This window comes from Mus caroli, unplaced genomic scaffold (assembly GCF_978045245.1).
Source record: "Mus caroli unplaced genomic scaffold, Mus_caroli_1 scaffold_2, whole genome shotgun sequence".
In the NCBI taxonomy this organism is placed as follows: domain Eukaryota; kingdom Metazoa; phylum Chordata; class Mammalia; order Rodentia; family Muridae; genus Mus; species Mus caroli.
In genome coordinates this window covers 70,954,985-70,972,950 of record NW_028227257.1, presented here as the reverse complement: position 1 = coordinate 70,972,950, position 17,966 = coordinate 70,954,985, and the positions used below count along the sequence as shown (strand labels likewise).

The following is a 17,966-nucleotide window of genomic DNA, read 5'->3' as shown; positions in this document are numbered from 1 at the left end:
ATTCAGTGTTCTTCCTCTAAGGGCTCCACTCCAAACTTGAAACCTCTCTGGAAATACATTTCATTTGGGAGCATGCCAGGAATGGTATCTGGGTCCTTTGTGTCTCTGCAGCACCTCAGAAGGGAAAACACCAGCTCTAGAAGGGTAGCTGAGTAGGAAGACAGCAGAGGACAAGAAGTCATCCATCTACTTGGATGTCTTCTTGATAAATTTCATCCACCCTTCTCCTAGAAAGCAGCTTACAGAGACGATGTGATTTTAAATAATTGATTGAAGGCATGTTGATAAATCTTAGCACAAGTGGTCTTTTCAGAGATGCTAAAGTCACATGAAGAACTAAAGCTGCTGGAGTCTATGGAAAGACCTTATACCACTTCTACCCCAATTTGAGCAAGGAAGGATGCTGAATTTATTGTACATGTAGTATGGACTGTGAAATCATGAATTACCTGATGAAGTATACCTGATGGATGAAACATCCAGGAAAGTTTGATTCTAGGTATCAGACTGGCTAGTGTGGGTCTTATGTGATTGGACTTGTTTTATTAACTTTATTCTAATTAGGTTTTAGGTATTAACAAAACAGAAATCCAAAAACTACAATGGTTTTCAGGAAGTAAAAGCCTCAAAAGTAGTGTAGTATTTCATAAACCTTATTCTTCTAAGAGCTTGTAGTCACCCCTGAGGATTTGAAAATAGTATTCCAATTTAGTTAGTTAAAAGTCCACAGCTTGAGATATTAAGTAGTGTACTGAACATCATTTAGTCTTAGACAGTATTGTTTGAAATTGGATTTGGGGTCAGGGAATGAATACCTTGTTCAGGATCTGTTTCTTTAAAAAAAAATGCAGCATGTTTATGCTAAGGATAAAGATTCAGCTTTGATTCAAAGGCTTGTTCTTTTATAAAAACAACCTCTCCTGTCTCCAACTTCCAGGGGATGATTTGTCAATCTGATTGAATCTTCTTCTCCCTTAGTTTTCCCAAACAGCTGTGTTCAGATAACTCACGATTCCAGTGTTTTCTAAGTCCTGGCTAATTTCCCACACATGTTGAGTGTAGGGCTTCACGTTTTCAGAAGAATATGGAGACTTTGGAGGAAGTCCAGAGTAGAGCAATAGAAGTGATGAATGGATTGGAAGTTGGAGTTTATGAAGAAGGTTATGAGGTTCGATATGCTATGAAAACAGTCTGAGTGGCAATTTAGCAACATCAGAAAGTTAATAAGCAGCTGTCCTTCATCTTCAGTAAGGCTGGATGAAATGAAACAAGATAGTAATTGTAACAATGAAAATATGCTCCAAGAAGGAACTTCCAAGAGCTAGCAATGCTAGATTCTAGAAGTCCTGCAAAGGAGGCTTAATCTACTATGTAGGAAGACAGGATAACCCCATAACAGCCCTCCTAGGGGCAGGGTCTGTAAAGTATTTGCCCCAAAGTAAGAAGGCCTGACTTTGACCTCTAAAACTCACTTAAAATACCACATGTGGTAGCTACTAGAGGTTCAGACAACCAGATCCCTGGTATTTGCTGTCTAGGCAGCCTAGCTAACCAGTGACCTCCAGGCCAATGAGAGACCCTTTGTCTAAACAACCAAGGTGTTTGGCACTTTCAGCAGGATAGATTCCTGAGTAACAACACCCACCTCCACATTCACATATATATATATATATATATATATATATATATATATATATATATATATACACACACACACACATACACACACACGTGTGTGTGTGTGTTTATACCTCCAAGAACACACAAACATGTGTGCTCGCATGTGCTCAGGTGCACACAACACAGATATACATATACACACACCATTTCCAGATCTATTTTCCACAACAACAAAAAACTCTACCTAGGAGCTGGAGTGATGGCTCTGCAGTTAGGAGCACATATTGATCTTGCAGATGACTAAGGTTTGGTTCCTAGCACCCATACCAAGCAGTTCATGACTACCTAAAACTCCAGTTCCAGATACCTGCACACATGGCTTATACATAAGCTCATGCAGATACACATACATACACATAAACAGAATAAAAAAGTTCACCTACTCATATGTCAAAATTAGATGCCTCTGATAAAAATCACTTGCCCTGTATCTTCTCAACCTCTCTCTACTCTTATTTGCTTGCCTTATGAAAACACAGTTAAGCATGAATAACAAGAACCAGGGCAATAGTTAACTGTGGTGTGCCCACCCTAATTCTTATGTATTCCTGGATCCTCAGAGGGAAGTTTCTTCTCATCATTACTACACGGGGCAGACAGATGGTTATCAGCCTATACAGTATAACAAACCTAAGGCAAAACAAAACAATATAAGTTCTCTCCTTTGGCAAATAACTAATGGCTCTTGAACTACACTATAACTCATGGCCAAAACTATAAACTCCTAAAGTTTGGAGATGTGTTTTGTTTATCTGCGTCATTGCAGATAGAATGGCTGGCACATGCTGACGTCCAGCAAGTTATAGCCAGTTGAATGAATTTAATTGTGAAGTAAAGGGAAACTGAAATTGATGGAGTGATAGTTTTTGGATGATTCCAGATGATGCTATGTGCTAGATAGAGCTGCTTGCATGTGCTGTGGAGGCCTCTCCCTCCCCTTTTGTCATATGCCTAAGCAGGACCAAGTCAAGAGAGCTGCATAACCTACCCAGGTCTTTCATCACACAGTTCATTTTTCAAAGGCACACATATCAAAATCCCAGGAAAAATAGCCCAGGTTCTTGGTGCACTTCCTAATATGACTTTGAGAAGCACCACAATTACTGAATGTTCATGCTTTTCTTTCTTCATTTGCCCATGGGGAAAAAATGTAAAGTTTGACAACAGAAAAAAATCTAGCTTCGACGATCACACATTAAAACATGGTTGTATTTCAAAATTAAGGTGACTTACTCTTGATATCTGATTCAATGTCCTGAAACTCAGTACTTTAAGTTAGTTCATGCTTTCCATGGCTCTATTCCCAGTACAACCACGACACACCACGGTTCGTAAGTCTAGCTTTGAGGTCCCAAGTCCACAGTTCCATGCCCTTGGTGACTATGTCCATATCCACAGTGTAATGAGTAAATCAATGGCTCTTTCATTGTTAATCTTTCCATGTTTTCAGAGAAGATCTGCTAACTTAGAGGAAGGTTTGCCAGTAGGTGGTTCTTGAATATTTAGGGGGTTAGCCTCAGCAATTTCATAATGATTTTTATGGTACTTTCCTTGAAGCAGAGAAGTATTTCCAGATGGGATCATCTTTTTTCAGGTCCTCCTTTTCAACTCTCAGTGCCCAGGCATTTTGTGCTTCCTTGCTTTTATCTGTCCATACTGGGCCTGCCAGGATACAGAATTCCTGTAACATGTGTTGGCCAATTTGGCCACATCTAAGTATAGCATGGAGTTATTTTTATGGCCTATAGGAATCTTACAGAGAAGTACTACCCAATGAATAAGGAAACTATTTTTCCCTTAAGGTATTTTTTCTCAAGAACAGACCTTATTTAATGATTGCAAAGGCTGTGAATGACACAGTTCAAGGCCAAACTAGACCTTGGAAATCATGCAGCATGGATTTGAAAACATCCTTGTCACTCTGCTCATCGGGGAAGTTTTCTGTTTACTTACTATTTCCCCATGTTAATTACTTTCTCTAGTTTTCAAGCAGTGTTTGGGGTCAATTCATTTGATACCAAACCTTTTTTTTTCCCCCAAAGAAAAGTGAAGGCAGGAGTAACCAAGAAACTTCAATAAACACAATTAAACATAAAATGCTTATAGAGATAGTAGGATTGACCTCATCCAATTAAAATTATTAATAGAATAATATGTCAGTATCAAATCTGATCCTACTGCCTCTGTTCCCACTTGGGTAATGAGGATTAGTTTGTATTTCCTGACAACAAGAGATGGGAAGTCACATTTATGCCTCACTTTTGTCCCCTTGAAACATTGAGTTGGGAGAATATTAGGCAATAAACCAAAGGAACTAAGAATTAGACTCACTCAAAATTAACTTTTAATCTCTGCAGTAATGACATTTCTTTTCTCCATAGTTTTTTTTTTCTTCCTTTTTAGTGGTAGAGAAAACATTGGCATCAAATGAAGGAATTTTTGCTCCCAATATCAATCTTTTATGTCAGAAACCAAACTGTTAGAAAAAAAGATAATGCCTCATTTAATCAAGATTTGCCTTTATGCTTAATATGACAGTAATCTACTGCTCTAGCAGGCACCTGTAGTACAAGATACTCACAAGTCCAAGTCCAAAATGAGTGTGAGCTAAATAGTGACACCTGGTCAAAAACAAAGAGAAGAAAAATCTTTTTTAGAAAAACATTTGATCTTAAGCCCCCAAAACTAGTTGAATAAGTTACCAGAATGAAAACATTTCAAAAGAATTCATAACTTCCTATAAAGCACAGGCCATTGATCCATCTTGGCTCTTATGTTCTTCAGTGAAAGGGAAGGGAAAATTTTATGGCAAATAGGTAAATGTCACAAGTCTTGTCTCTTACTGATTGAGTATTGCCACAATCACAAATCAGAAATTTTTAAATACTCAAAATTGGGAAGAAGAAGTCTACTTGCTCAGGTTTATCTGAATTGGTACTTGATCTTCTATCCCCAAATACTCCTGCCTTTCTGACTCCTTCTTTTTCTCAGTGAAAATGCACCACCCACTGGAAAAGGAAGACACAAACATTTATATCTATGGTGTCAAGGGAGAGTGAGACTAACAGGATCAGCCATCCAATCAGAGTCTCAGGGTGAAAGCATGGTTTCTTCAGCGGAAGTGCTAACAGGGTAATGTACGTTCCATAGAATAGAGATCTGACATAATATCTACCTGAGCAGCAATGCAGGTGCTAGCAAAGACATTTGCTTGCAACAGAGTTTTTGGAAAAGAAGTAAATTTTAACAGGTTACAAAACCCCGGGGGCAAAACTCATTCCTAACAAATGTAAAGTTGGAAAGTAGGCATTTGTTTGAAGCTGATTTAAAATTATTTACCTTTTAAAATTGCAGGTAGGACTCCTCCAGTCCTTTTTAAAGATATACCAGTAGTTTTAAAGATTGTAATATAGTCACTTAAGTTATAATGATAGAAGAAATCATAGTTATATTCAGCTTATAACCTAGGAAGAAACAGAGGGTCTTTAAGGTGGCCCAAGCCTAGCTTCGTGCCCTCTATCATTCTGTTTCCCCTGCACATTTCATATAGATTAGACATCTGTGTTGTAGAATCCTTTGTATTGATCACATGCTCCACCAAGTTGTCAGAGGGGCAAAGCGAACTGTGAGTGACACTCTGAGAGTGTGCATATATTTGAATAGCCTGACTATCCAGAGCAACAGTTTGTAAAGGGACTCTAAAATATCGTGAGTTCTGATGATTTCCCTTTACTGAAGGACAAAGGGTAGAAGGAGGAGGCCTTTCTTGATTGAGTTTTTGAGGTCTTTAAGGGTGGATCTCTGGTATTCTTGGTTGAATTACTATAACATATTGAATCTCTGGTTCTTCACTTATAAAACAGAAAGATTTCTGTCAGCAGGTTTTGGAAGCTTTCAAACAGCAAATGTTAGTAGTTTCACTTTGTTAACCATCAGCCCGTAGGTAAATGAATCTCAGTATACACTGCTGCCATCTATTCAGTACAATAGCCCACTCCTGATGACAACAGACATCTGGGAGAAAGAACTGTTTATGAACCTCCTTTCCTCTGGGAAATTTAATGTTTAAGTATTCAGATATAGTCATACAGCAATGCCTTAACAACGGTTAAGTCATTCAGATTTCACAAGCGTTCACATACAAGGGGTCACAGAAGTTGGGGTGCAAGAGTCTCTGATACCCATTTTTGCCTCCTTTCTGAGTCACATATGCCAATTTTTTACGGTGACTTGAAATCGTCTGTGAATGAATTGCTTATTACAGTGCTAATCACTGGGCCCTGTCTCAGACATACTAAAGGCCAGCCTTAGAAGAAGAAGCCTCCCTTTTAATCCTCAGACAGGTGATTATGTTAACAAGAGGCTGTGGCACGGTGCTCAATACTGCCCTCTTGTTCTTTTATATTTTTTTCTAGAAAAAATAAAATAAAATGAATAATAAAGGTCTGTCTGCCCTAGCCTTTACTTATTGGCTGGATTAGAGGGGCGACGATTAACAAAGCAGCAATCCAGGTACAGTGATAAACACTTGGCAGAGTTTATCATACAGCTAAGTAGTCCTCCAGAACCTAGTCATGTAACTGATCTCGCAGCCACAGGTTAAAAAAAAAAAAAAAAATCAAACAACCAAACAAAAACGGTCCAAAGACCACTCACTGCTCTAGAGGAAGGGGGCTTAGTGAGCTACCCACCCCTCACCCTAAATCCTGGTTAAGTATATATATATTTTTTTTGATGTGTTGTTGCTGCCTAGATAATGACAGGCTTGGCTTCTGTGTGCGTGAATTTGCTAGGACTGGAAGTGAAAACATCTACAAAGCATGCAATGCCCTGGAACGGAATTCTTCTAATAAAAGATGTATCATTTTAAATGCGCGGAATTCTGATTCTGGTAATTCGTGCACTAGAGTGTCTAGAGGCAGAGGAGGTATCATATGACAGCTCACGTCAAGGCAGCGTGGAGCCCTCTCGTGGACTCCCACCCACTTTCCCATTCACCGAGGAGAGGACTGCTCTCGCTGCTGCTCCCCCCACCCACCCCCAGCGAGCTAGCATGAAATCTCCCAGCCTCTGCCTAGATCAAATGGAGCTTCTCGCTGAAGGCGTGCGAGTATTACCTCCGCCATGCAATTTCCACTATCAATAATTTAACTTCTTTGCTGCAGAACAGGAGTACATATCGGCCACCAAAGACTCGCCCCCTCCCCCTTTTAACTGAAGAGAAGGGGAAATATATAGTAAGAGTCTAGAACCTTGGGGACCGGTCTTCCCCAGAGCAGCTGCCTTGATGTTTACTTTGACAAGTAGTGACTGAAAAAGGTGGGTTTCTTTTCTTTCTCTTTCCTCACTCCCCCCCCCCCCGCCCCCGTTTGGTCTGCTGGGAAGCATATGGCTTTAGTGAGGTCTGTTATTGCCTAGGCTTCCCGGCTAGAAGCAGTAACTTGGTGTAATGCTATCCGGGGTTATTCATTAATAAAAAATACTGTTATTATCTTGATTTAATTCTATTAGGCACACTCCGGAGAGGTCAGGGCGCGAACTCTGGTTAAGCCGATGTGTTTAAGGTAGCGGAGTAAACCATAACCCCGCACACTCTGTGTAGTTTCATTGTGTGTTCGCTTTTTCTAGCTTTGTGGTGCGGGAAGGTGCGGGAAGGTGTGTCTGGGGCCGGGGCTGTGGCCAGGGACCTGTGGGGGGGTGGGGGTGGATGCACGCCCTCTCCCACAGAACTTGGGTGCTGGGATGGGAAAGATGGGGAGAGTTACAAACCAGGGGAGAAAGATTTGGACGCGTGAGAGTCACACTCGCTTCCTCCTACTCTAGAGCACATTGCGGGGAGTAGGGTTCCTAGGAACTGGGATTCGACCACCCCTCCTAGCAAAGGGCACCCTGCGGAGAACGCAGAGGGCAGGCACGGAGCTTTGGGTTTAAGCAGCGGGCTCCGGGGAAATGGAGAGAAGCCTGTGCAAGGCGATCAGGGATACCCCGAGGGCTTCCGAGGGCTGAGCCCCCCGCAAGGAAAAGGCGCGTCGTCCCCTTTAAGCAGCCACCCCAATGGGTATCGGTGGCGCGGCGGAGCAGGGAGGGGATAGGGGCGGCGCTGTCTGACCAATCGAAGCTCAACCGAAGAGCTAAATAATGTCTGACCCCAGTGCCTGGCTCTGGCTGAGCTCTGGGTGCCCGTCGCTGCTGCCGTGCCGGGGCGCACCCGCTGGCTGGCTGTCGCACGGTTCCCAGTGCGCCCAGGACTCCCGGGCTTGGAGAAGGAAACCGCCTGGGGCGGCGCGCCACCTCCGCCTGGGAGGCTTTGATGAGACCCGGTTCCTTCAACTGCCACCGCTGCCTTGGGGCAGAGGAGAAAGCGCACGGGGCCCAGGGCAGGGCGCAGGGACCAGAAGCGTGACAACAATGTGACTCCACTGCCGGGGATCCGAGAGCTTTGTGTGGACCCTGAGGTAGGCGACTGCGGGGCGTGGGGCTAAGCGCGAGAGCCGGAGGCGCGTGCGTCCGGGAAAGTTGGCTAGGGGACTGAGAAGTTGTGGGACCGCAGAACTCCGGCTTCACCTTCGTCCCGGGACAGCGGAGGGGCGGGCTTGCTCCTGAGGAGCGTTCTCCCGGGATCCCACGACCCTGAGGGACAGTGCGACCCCAGGAATCCCTTCAGTGTGAAAGAAAAAGCCAAGAGAAGAGGACGACTTGCGCCATGGGAGCTAAGCCTGCGTCCCGGGGATCCCCGAAGTCCTCCCGCAGACGAGGAAGGGTGGTGAGAGAGATATAGAGCGACAGCTGTTGGGGGCTCAGACGGAAGGCACCGGGACGGGGCTGGGATGAGAGCCCTTACCACTGGCTAGGCACTCTCCACACAAATTTGGACCGGGGTGGTGTGTAGTCCGAGAATGGGTCTTGGCGCCTTCTGTCCTCATCTCTTTTCCTGGGTATCACAACAGGCTGTTCACTGTCACCTGCTCTCTAGGGAGTACTACTAAAGCTTACTTACAGGTCCAAGGTCAACGTTTAACTAGGAAAGCTTGGGACCCTTCTTGTCGCTGGGGCCTGAAAGGGTCTGCGGAACTCCAGGTCAGCCTGTATCCGATCCTCTGTCCATCCTGCGCACCTCCCTTTGGGCATCCTCCTGAGGAAGTGAAAGTTTTGACTTTCATCCGGGAGTAGGTTGGGTGTTTATGGAGGATGAAGAGGCTAGTTTTGATTTCCAGGAATGCTGAAACAGGAAGAGAAATGGATAAGCGACCTAAGCGTAGAAAGAAATAGCTGAAGATGGGGGCTTTTTGCTTGATGAAAAGGAAGAAGGGGAAATTACTGCCCGGGGTGGGGTTGGGGGGTTCCCCCCGGGGCTGCTGGGGCCGGTGAGCCACAGACTGTGGGTTTGAACTGGTGTTTTAGAGAAAACAATTCGTGAGTTGGGGGTGGAGCCTGGGCTAGGAAACTGGGGATGGGGACTTGGGGATGGGGGGAGCCGGAGGGAGAGAGGGAGGATCCAAGGAGGAGGGAGAGGAGGGCCAGGAGAGCTGAGCTAGGAAGGTAGAGGGTGCCCTCTTCTGGCCACACTGCCAAGAGTAGCTGCTGGGGCTCGTCGAATGGGGGTGGGGAAGTGTTTTAGGGGCAGTTTTGCTGGTCGTTATGGGGGTTGTGAGGAAAAAACTTGTTGAATGGCGTTTTGAACCAGTTTCCTGAAGATGTGCGGCTCGGTTCGGAATTTTGACTGTTGCATTTCTTTCCTTGAGTTGCCCGGGTGCTTTGAGATACCACTGACTAAGTGTTAGGATTTTCTTGATCTTACTTGAGGGTCTTCCCGGCATCCTAAAATATCCGTCTTCTCAGCTTCAACAATATCCAATGAACTTTTAGCCCCTCTCACAAGAATACAGGATATTCTTGTCTAGAAGTATGTTTCTGCCTGTTTATTAGTCCTTCTAGAACTTATCTTTTTTTTAAAAAAAAGCGATGTGTAATTAGGAACAGTAATTGTTATCTAATTGTATATGAAAGGCTAAATGAGTCCCCCTTCCCAACAATTGGATCAACTTACTGAAAAATATACCCCTCTTTTAATTCTTCTCCAAAAATCGATTCTTTTATACATTAGTTATAAGGTCAAAAGCCATTTTGATCCTTCGATTGATTTTTGTTTTGTCTTGTTGCATTATTTATTTATTTATTTTATTTACGGGTTTGATTCCTCTAAGCATCCGGGCCCCTGTAAGTTTGAGACACTATTTTCAGGTCGGAGGTATCTGAGGTTAGAACAAGAGCGGTTCAAGCTGTTACACACAATAGGCTTAGTCAGGCGCAGGGGATGGAATAACACTAGGGAGTTTTAAAAATAATTACTGCAGTTCACTGATTTTTCTTAAGGTTTGGAGGTTTTGGTTTGTTCTTCCTCCCCCACCCCACCCCCCAAGGCAAAAGAGAGAGAGAGAGAGAGAAAGAGAGAGAGAGAGAGACACTTGTTGAAACGTAATCTCTACTGGAATTTGAAATATGGTAGTTACCATTATTGGAATTCCAGAATCATAAAGTTGTTTTCTGTTCCTCTTCTATGTTATTTTGTAAAAATGGGATAAATATTGGTAAATATTAATAGTAAATACAACGACACAGAACGCACGTTGTATAGAGAACTGTTTTAAGTCATTAAAATTTTCCTGTTTATAAATGATTCAGGAAGAAAGAAATAATTTCCAGATAAACAAGACTGTTGTGCATGACGTAGACATCTTGAAGCATTAGACCATTGCAGACACACTTAGACATAACATTTTTTAAAACAGACTAACAGTAATTTTTCACATACTTCTAGAGTCTCTCACAGTCCATTCAGAGCTTAGTTTGTAGTTTGGAATCATGTTTGTTTTAGGGTGCTACTTAAGGTCATTTGAAAGGATTGCAAACCTTTATGTATCCAGAAATTAAAGCATTTAGGAAATCTGCTTTAGGATGCCTTGAAAGTATGTACTCTTTTAACTGCATACAAGAGGAACTGAGAAAGTGATCATTTGCCTAAACTGCAGCCATGGTTGCTTAAATCTCCTAAAGGTCCCAAGGGAGAAAAGGGGCTGGGTTACTTCTAGTTCATCTTGACTTGCTGGGAGGAAGAAATCATTAAATGTAAATGCAAATTTCTAAAATCCTAGCACAAAGTCTTGGATTTTCTTTTAAAGGGGGCACCATTAAAATATAAGCTGTTCCCAGCTTCCTGTAATGTTTTTAGAGTCCAATTCTTTTTAATAGTCACAATAATCTCATTTCTTCTGAATATAAATAGCTCTGGGTTGTAGCTTGGCACACGGAGCAGGCTGAGCACGCCCACCTGATAGTATAGCAACCAGCTTGTTTTTATTCTTTTTTAGATTCATCTTTGAAGCCTTTAGTAAAATCCATCTCCCCCCTCACCCCTTCTTCCCCCACACTCCACATCCCTATATGTTGTAAATTGTAGCACAGTTGGCAGATTTGGGTTCTATAGATGTTATCTTCTAATCACCAAGAGAATCTGAGATGCACGACATGGAAGGAAAGGTCACACAGAAGTAGTTCATTAAGAATTTAAGGTGTAGGAATTTAGTCCTGGAGTAGAGCAAAGAGCAGTTGTGGATTTTCTGAATGAAAACAGAACACAGCAAGAGGAGGGCAGCTCAACCTCTGACTGTCTGTTATGGAAGACACACTCCTGCTGCAGCAGTTATAGGGTACTGATCTCCTGCTAATGGTTAAAACACGATTTCCAGCCTGTGTTTCTCTCCTTGTGGGGATGGTTTCCGTTTGTGTGAGGGGGCTCTTTTGGTCCTGTGACAGTGAGTATCTCTCTTTAATGGGGTAATTGCTCACTTGTCTCAACTTGTTTTCAAACAATTGTTATGAAGCACTTCGTTTCCACTAATTGCAAAATTGCTGCTTAATTGAAGGACTCTCAGCCGCCTAGTGCAGCCATTCAGCCACTGGCAGGCTCTGTGAGCTCAAGCTGTGAACTGCATTTTAAAGAGGAATCAGAAGAGAGTTTTGCAGAATTCCAACTTGAAAATGCTGGCTGTTGTTCACTGGAGGCAGAAGGAGCCATCTGAAGGATAATCACATTAAGTTGCATTATGATAAATTTTCTTTATTAGGATGGATAACATACCCAGATGGGCATCAGAAGTGAATGAGTAGACGTATTGGTTACACTCTGGCCTCCATTTATTCTGTCTAGTATGGAGTAATGCTAAGAAGTAAATGATGTTGGCAAATGAAACCCGTTTGTCACTGGCATTGGGGAGTTAACCCTTGGAAACATCACTAAAGCTTTCGTACTTTAAAACTTAGGGAAGTGCATCCTTAAAGTCCCTCCATCTTCCACTTAGGGATGAGATTATTAATCCTAATTTTACACTTGATCTTAGCCAAAAGGCTGAAAAGCAATAATCCTAAGTAATTTTACATTTCAAAGAATTACTAAACTTCCATCACTCTATCCCAGGAATACGAAAACTTCAGAAAGTTATGGACCCAATTACTGAATAACAGAGTCATTGTTGATAGATTAAAAAAAATGACGAAACTCAGTAATTGCATGGGCATTTGAAAATTGTTAAGGGGGAAGGGAATGCTATCAGATAGATAGATAGATAGATAGATAGATAGATAGATAGATAGATAGATAGATAGATAGATAGATAGGTGAAAGAAAGAATGAATTACAAGCAGTATGGCAAATTTCATTTATGTAAGTACCAAAGTGCAACTACAAACTCTGAGACACACCTTTGGTGAGGTAAATCTGACCAAACATAGTGGATGGCTATGGAGTAGCTAGTTGTCCTGAAGTTTCATTTATACATGGCCTGAAGTTCAAGGATGGTTACATTTGGAGAGCAAGGGGAGTAACATGAATTTACAAGCTTCAGTGGCAGGCATAATAAAGTAAAAGGTTATTTCCAAAGTCCCCAGAGAGTAATGAATGCTATGTAGTTTTCCCCAAAGGTTCACTTGAAAGAACTTTTCATTGGTTGTCATGGTCGTAATGTCCTGATTTTGAAAGCTTACAGAACCTTGGCGCTTTTAAATCTGCTTTCATCTCAGTTGCTTTGGTCTGACTGGGATTTTATGACGACCTTCTGTGGTTTTGATATGCCTCCACATTTTTTGGAGGGAAGGCAGGCAAAGGAGGATATCCTAATTTCAATATAACCAGGAAATACAAAAAAAAAATTACATGATTTTTTTTTAAGTCATTGTACTTCAGATTGTTCTTTTTAATCCAAAATCAGTCTGGTTTTTTTTTTTTAATTTCAACTAGTCTATATGAAACTTGTTAGGTATGTAATAGAAAGTCAGATAAATGTTTCCAATTAATTTAAGCAGTTCATTAAACATTGAAGTCATAGTACCTACTAAAGAATTTCCCCAGACTTCCCAGTAAGTCATCCTGTTGCCGTATCAATCTTTACTGTCTCCCTTTCTTGACACCCTGTGCAGGCTTGGGGAGTGTGTGTTAAGGGGAGAGGGAGTCAGGTAACATTTATCTCTGCAGGTGGATTTTAAAGCAAGCAACTCCACAACTCAACTTTTACACTAACCTTTAAGAACTTTAACATGCTAGTCAATGTAAAATTGGGAATCAAAGGTTGTTCTCTCTCTCTCTCTCTCTCTCTCTCTCTCTCTCTCTCTCTCTCTCTCTCTCTCTCTCTCTCTCTCTCTCCCTCTCTCTCTCTCTCATCATTTTCAAGGGTTTATACTGTAGCACTGAATGCAAAGGTTTTGATTTTGCTCTTTTGCCACTGGCAATTCATTCCACTTTCTAAGATATAATAACACCAAATAAATGAAGTAGGAAGATCTTATGGAATGTCTTTCATCTCTGATCTAATTTTAACTTTAATGATTTGAGAAGATTTAAGAATAAAATAGAGGGTGGTAAGTAGAGTGGGAGTTTTAAACACTATTCTACCCACCTTGTACCCTTCCCCCTCAAAGTAAGGAAAATAAAAGAGGCAACAAGAAATGATAAAGATCATCTCCACCTACGAATAAGTAGCATCAAAATGTGATATAAAAACAGGAACCGGTAATTATAAGTTGACTTAAACTTCTCCCCAGTGGCAGAACTTTATGTTATTGATTAGTGTACCTCTGCATGATTCCACATCAGCATCCAGAACAGAGTGAGTCCTACCCAGACACACTTGATAGAGCTATTGAAGGAGCAGATAGATTCATTAGCAGTTACCTGAGATTCTGAGTTGTCAATGTAGTTGATGAAAGAATTTAATGTGAAATTTAATGTGAAAAAAGAAAAGTGATCATTGTTTTTATGGCAGGGAGATAGAAACTGGAGGAAATATTTAATAATATTTATTTTCCCCAGTACCTTTTTAAAAACTGTTTATAAATTTATAGACCTTCTTGTGCATAATTTGCTTCACTCATGAAATTATGCTTGGAAATTTTGATACTTTAAAGTTGACAGAGATAGAAACTGCAAACTTACTGGTGGAATTTTTTAGTGTCTTCAAGTTTTAAGGGGCAAGTGGAGATGCTGGTCCCTGTGTATGTTAGGGACTGAATAAAGTATATATTAAATGTGTGCCAGTTTGTAGTAAGAGAGAACAAACATCATTGTAACAAAAGAAAGTAACTGCACTCTGAGTGTTTTGTGTTATCCCTAGGAGCAACCAAAAACATTCTTATTCAGGAAAAAATAAAAAAGAAAGAAAGTATATCCCTCCACCCCACCCCCAACTCCCTAAGAGAAGGAGGACAGATTTGTGAGACAGGAAAGGGAGGCTCATTCAGTAATTTTTGCCACCTGCTAATCATTCCTGGATTCAGAGCTTCTGTCTCAGAAATTATATTTTCTGTGGGCTCCTCTGCCTTTGAAATGTGAAACTAGGCCCAAATTGAAACAAGTTTCTCTATGTTTCATGTGTGCGCTTATTTCTTGGATGTGTTTTTAAACATAGACTACTTTCTGTTATATTACATAGAATCTAAATGTCGAGAAATCTACAATCGTGATGCTGAAGGGAGATGCTTGGCAGAGTCCCAGGCCACATTCCTAGACCAAAGGCTTCAAGGTGTTCTCTCTTATGCAACATGGGGAAAGTACACCCAGCACGAAATGTTGGCTGATGATGTGTCTGAAGGCACAGACGATATGCTTATCACATCAAAACATACAGCCAACAGGGGCTGCAGACATTCTGCTGCTAGATAGAAGTTGGATCATATATATTTATTTAATGGAAAATAGTGTAATTAACTTCTGTGTGTGGGTGTTGTGTGCATGTGAATTATGTTTATATGTGCTTGTGTGTGGATGCATGTGCACATGTTTCTGTGTAAAGAACTAGAGGACAACTTTAGGTGTCATTTCTTAGGGATGCCATCTGCCTTGTTATTAGAGATGGGGTGTCTTCTTGACTTGGAGCACACCCACTACACTAGGCTTCCTGGCCACTGAACTCCAGTCATCCCTCTGGTTCCACTACCCCAGTGCTGGGATTACAAGTAGATACCATTGTGCTTTTTGTATGGGGTCTGAGGACAGAACTTTTTGGTCCTTGTGATTTTGAGGCAAGTATTTTACAACTGAGCTAGATCATCTCAGCCAGTTTGATTTTTAAAAAACTCAGCAGGACAGAATAGGAAGGTAGGGGTATGTACTTAGAGGATGTTTATCAACAGATGTCAAGAAGGGGAAATTTGGGAGTTTTAAATAATTGCACATTCAATGTAAGACCATGGTATAACCCGGAGCTGTTTATAGAGCTACTGCAATTTTGGCCATGCTAGTAGAAGTATAATGCACAAATGGAGAGACCAATAATTTGCTTACTTAATTTTGAACTCAGGAGGTGATTTTGCTCAAATATCTATGAAGTTAAAACATATGTTGTGTCCCTGGGCAATGCCTTTATAACTATGTAAGTACAACATAACTGGCATCACCAACTTAGAAATATTTAGCTTGCCAACATGCAAGGAAGCACATATTCACATAATTAATTTGTAAATTTCAAAAAGAAGAAAGAAGGAAGAGGTGGCGAGGTACTCATAGGATTAGTACCTTCTATGTGGTACCAGACCTATCGTCTGGTGTCTCTTGGTTATTTATTAATCTGGTCTTTGAAACAAAACAAAAAAGACAAACATGTCTATCATCCTCTAAGTTCATGCTATAAAGCCTAAAAAGCACTATACTGTACCCTTCAGCAAAATTCCCCTAATAAGATCCTAACAGAGCCCCAGTGTAGGAAAGAAAAACAAGTAACTCGGGTCTAGTTGGAGAACAAGCATGTAGCATGTTGTCTCTACCCCTCAACCTCAGCTGCTCTCCGAGAGATCCATGACACTCTGCTTCATAAAACCCTCCTGGAAAGCAACGTGCTCTCAGTCAGAAGGCAGTAGGTCAGGAGATAGAGGTCCATAGCAGGGTAGTCCTGGAATTTTTTTTTTTTCTGTTTGATGTCAGTCTTCCAACATGTTTTACATCAATTTCTTGTGTTGAGAGTTACATCTGTCTCCTCATTCAGAGTATGCAGAAAGCAGTAAGCTGGAAGGTAGATTTCCTTTAAAAAAAATCTTCAAAGCTTCCCATTATAGAATTTTGGAAAACGTTGTTTATAGTGGATGGAAAGCTATAATTAACACTAATATCTATTTCAAAAATGTTCTTCCTGCATTTACTGAATATTTCATTTTTTTATCCTTACTTTTTTCTACTAAAGTCTAAACTCAGAGTTCATTATAAGCAAATGTTGCCATTGGGTTACACAGCTGACCTACCTCATTCTTTAGGGTCTTCATGGTCCTGGCAATGATTTCCTTGATTACTCCACACCCTCTGGTTGTTTTTTTTTAATTTATTTATTTATTCACTTTACATACCAATATCAGCCTCCTTTCTCCCAGATCCTTCTCCATTCCTGTCTCCCCTCTCCTCTGAGAGGAGACCCCCACTCTGGATATCACACACCCATCCTCACCCCCTCCACCTTGGTTGTTCTTTATAATCAATATTTTGCAAAACCTAAGAGTTCCCACATTACTTATAACCTCACATCTCTATCACTATGCCCCAAAACATACATGCACGCACACACACACACACCTTACTGTTACTCCAGTGTGTCACAGAGATTACCCAAGTTAAACTCAGTGGGTCACAAAGCAAACCAAAAAATCATGAATCCAGAAAAGAACAGGTATTCTAAGGAGTTTTAAATGCATTTTATCTTACTTTTTGGTAAATAACAACAACAAAAGGAAAATGGATATAGGATTCGGGGCATGTATTTTATAAAGCTGGGGATTAGGGTGAGTGAAATATTGAATATATAAGTAAAATGGACATAAGGAACACTGATTCCCAAACCTGGTGACCATCAGAAATGCCTTTCAAACTTTTAAGAATATAAAGGTAAAGTCCTTGAATGCAAGACCGAGCCTGGGTCTGTGCTATGCTTAGCAATTTGCACAGTTGTCTCAACCATACAGAAACACTTGAGATCTCGTAAACTAGAAGCCACGTAAACTGAATAGCCTGTGATTTACAGGGGCTTATCGTTCATTTCATCGCCAAATTCCTAGGTTAGAACATGGCTAGAAAAGATTTGCAGCTTTCCGAATAATCAGACATTCAGAGGCTCTGAATAGGCGGCCTTCTAAATATTGTTCTGACTTGGAAGGAATTTCTATCATAGACTTCCAAAGAAGAGCAAAAGATCGAAGCCTTTATTCCTGAGCCCAGTGATGGAGTTGGCCTACCAACTACTGAGTCTGTGATCCCAGCTAGTTTCTTACTCTGCCTCAACCTCTTGACAGGGTAGTGTGGGATTAAATGTGTTAATCCATGTAAAGTTTAGACTAGCACTTGACATTACCACTGTGCTGCATTCTTAGCACTTCCCAACTCTAGAAGAAGAGGTTTTAGAACCTTGTCATCAAAGCAGCAAAATGTCTCACTGGCATGCTTCATGCCTAAGTGAGCTTTACTTTATAAAGTGACAAGATCAGAAGTCTACTCTACCATAATTCTCTGAGTCTAATTTGTTTATTTATTACTCTCTCCACATACAATTATACCAATTCTTCAAGACCCAGCAGGAATTCTGTTTCCACTAAAAAAAGCCTCTTGTCCATGATAAATCTGCTTTGACTGGGTTGTTTTCTGCATCTCAGAGCACTGTGATTAATTGTATAACCATTAAATCATTGTGTATCATGTCTGTGTCAGATTAGGTGTTAGAAGCTTTGGAGGTAATGCCTAGTTTGCAAACATGATTTAGAAC

General features: G+C 41.2%; 1 protein-coding gene across 3 annotated transcripts in view; it reads left to right on the top strand.

Annotated features, from left to right (window-relative positions):
- Bdnf (brain derived neurotrophic factor) overlaps positions 1-17,966 on the top strand; it is a 49,287-nt gene that overhangs the window by 10,970 nt on the left and 20,351 nt on the right. The window contains exon 1 of one of the 3 annotated variants that reach the window (XM_021151236.3): positions 7,884-8,135. The exons of the other annotated variants lie outside the window; for them this stretch is intronic. The gene's annotated coding sequence lies outside the window, so the exon portion shown is untranslated. Of the gene's footprint in view, positions 1-7,883; positions 8,136-17,966 lie in introns of those variants that run through there. 3 annotated transcript variants of the gene reach the window in all.